The sequence below is a fragment of the Carassius carassius genome, chromosome 10, assembly GCF_963082965.1.
Source record: "Carassius carassius chromosome 10, fCarCar2.1, whole genome shotgun sequence".
NCBI classification, from domain to species: domain Eukaryota; kingdom Metazoa; phylum Chordata; class Actinopteri; order Cypriniformes; family Cyprinidae; genus Carassius; species Carassius carassius.
In genome coordinates this window covers 2,028,006-2,031,109 of record NC_081764.1, presented here as the reverse complement: position 1 = coordinate 2,031,109, position 3,104 = coordinate 2,028,006, and positions in this window count along the sequence as shown.

Here is a 3,104-nt window from a genome sequence, read left to right as displayed (position 1 = left end):
TTCAGAAATCATTCTAATATGCTGATCTGCTGCCCAAGAAACATTTCTGATTATTATCAATGTGGAAATAATGTGTTGCTTTATATTTTTGTGGATCTTTTGATGAAAAGAAAGTAAAAAAAAAAATGCATTTATTTGAAATAGAAATATTTGTACTGTCATGTCTAATAAATTGAATGCATACATAATTAATAATATAAAAAAAAACTAAGCCTATTGATTTATATATATATATAAAAAAATCTTCTTTTCTAATAATTATGATATGTGGCATATTAATTTACTCCCCATTCTCCCACACTATTTTTTGAAACACAGTGACGCCTTTGGCAAACGTCTGTGGTTGTAGACCAATCAGAGAGGGCAAGAGGAGGCGAGGAAGATGGATGTAGACAGGCGATGTTGGTGTTGTGGGCGAGAGACCGGAGGGCCGGGCGTTCAGGCGTGAGGGATGACGGGCATCATGGGAGCCCGAGGGCGGCAGCGAGCAGTGCTGGGTGTTTGGGGCTTCTGGAGGTGGAGAAAGTGACCTGCAGGTCTCATCTGAAGAACATTGCAGAGGGCTTTCGGGGTCTCATCTGACACTTTGCATGCTTTTCAAGGGTGATACACATAGACGCAGAAGGAAACGATCACATCTTGTAGCTCTCGCACAATGTACATGCTTACACACGGTCATACTTGTGGACAAGTGCATACATCAGCTGCACAAGATCCTCATTACTGAATAAAACGTGATATAAAGGAGCATGTATTTATTTCTCATGTATGAATGTATGTCTGTATGAGATCAAACCCTGTGGTGTAGCTGTTCCTTACACTGATTAAATCACACAATGCATTCATATTACATCCAATGAGATCATCTCAGAATATATGGAAAATTATACTTGTGTTTGGAGATATTTGTCTACGCTTGTGTTTAGTTGATATTGTCAATTTATAGAGAGCACAGTGGCTGATATAATGCAGATACATTTTTCTAAAACAATTTAATAATAGACAGCAAGATGTACTGTAAAATATTTTTAAAATACTCCAAAAATTACATTATATATTATACATGGATAATGATGCTGATGTTTGGTGAAACAGTGCTTTAGTTTTGTATGCTTGTGCACAGCTGCTGATGAAATGTAGATAAATATTTACAGTATAAAACAATATATATTTGTAAATCTTTTAAATAAATATTTTACATTTTCCTCCACAATGTAAAAATTTCTTATTAATTAATTATTAATTATATTTTAATATTTTGCATGATCTTTTTTTTAATATATACTTTCAGTTTCCATTTTAATTGTAGTTTAAGTTTTGGCAATTTGTGCTTTTGGCAATTTTATTATAATTTTTTGAAAAATTTGAATTGGCTTAAATTTATTTCAGTTTTAGTTTTACAAATTTGAATACTTTAATACTTAAATTGTTGTTCTTTTAAAGAATTTTTCATCGTATTAACGTGAAAGAAATATTCAAATAATATGCAACATATTTTTTTGTGTAACAGAGACTAGATGTCGTGCCACATACTGTCCAGGAAGGGTTTATATATTTAGATATACTTGGGAAATATTTTTCCTCATTTGTGAAAAACTAAAAAAGTAAATATTATTTTATACATTTTTTTTAATTGCGGTTTTCTATAGAATGACCCCAAATTAGTATGTGTTTATTCAAGCAATTAGAGTCAGTTCTTAGTGTAATTATTTTACAGTATTGTAGAGATATTTGAATAGTGCTGTAATTCATTCACAGAACCTAAACATATGCCTTCATCGTTTTAGATTTCAGCACATTCCTTCTGATCATTTCCAATTGACCCTTTGGAAAGGTTTTTTATCAATCACTCTTAACCACACAGAATACCTTAGCAACTGCATAGCAAGGCCCTAGCAACAGGCAAATATCACCCACTTTTCTTAAGTGTCAATGTAGAAATCTAGTTGTAACCTTTGTGCTGTGTACTGAGCCATTTTGAGACAATGCTGAGCTGGAGAGAGACGTGTTTAAACACGCAGAGTTTCACTGAAGGAAAAGTGATAGAATGGAAGAAATTAACACATAACACACATTACACACACTCACACACACACACACACACACACACACACACACACACACACACACACACACACACACACACACACACACACACACTCAAAAAAACTCATTCTGTATGATTTATAAGCGTTTTGAAAAATGGGGACATTTGACATTGTCATTATACAGAGTTGTGTCCTGATATGTCACAAAAACAAGAACACACACACACACAAACTGGAGTGCAGTGGCACTTTTCGCAATCAACTCATAAAATATCATAAAACTGAAAATATCATAGAACTGAATCTCAGACGAAAATAGAGTAGAAACTTGAGTCTCACTGCATGCTTGTGATCTTGAACTGGGTGTTAAATAACACAAGTAACACAAATCAAATACTGTAACAGATGTGGCAGGTGCAACAGCTTATATTTACATTATGATTTTGTTGTTTGTTACTAATATATTTAATAGAGAGACTTTAGTGCAGGCTTAAAGAAATAGTTCACCCAAAAATTAAAACTGGCTGAAAATGTGTTCACACTCAGGTCATCCAAGATGTAGAAGAGTTTCTTTCTTCATCAGATCTGGAGAAATGTAGCACTGCATCACTGTCTCATCAATGGATGCTCTGCAGTGAATGGGTGCCATCAGAATGAGAGTCCAAACAGCTGATAAAAACATCACAATAATCCACAGCACTCCAGTCCATCAGTTAACATCTGGAGAAAACAAAAGTTGCGTGTTTGTAAACAAATTCATCAAGATGTTTTGACTTTAAATGGTTGCTTCCGGCCAAAAAACTAGTTGTCCAGAAGTGACGGTTTAAAGTTAAAACATCTTAATGCTGGATTTGTTTCAGTTTTTGTTTTCTCCAGATGTTAATGGACTGGATTGGTGTGGATTACTTGTGGATTATTGTGATGTTTTTATCAGATCTCATTCTGACGGCACCCATTCACTGCAGAGCATACATTGGTGAGCAAGTGATGCAATGCTACATTTCTCCAAATCTGATGAAGAAACAAAATCATCTTGGATGGCCAGAGGACATTTTT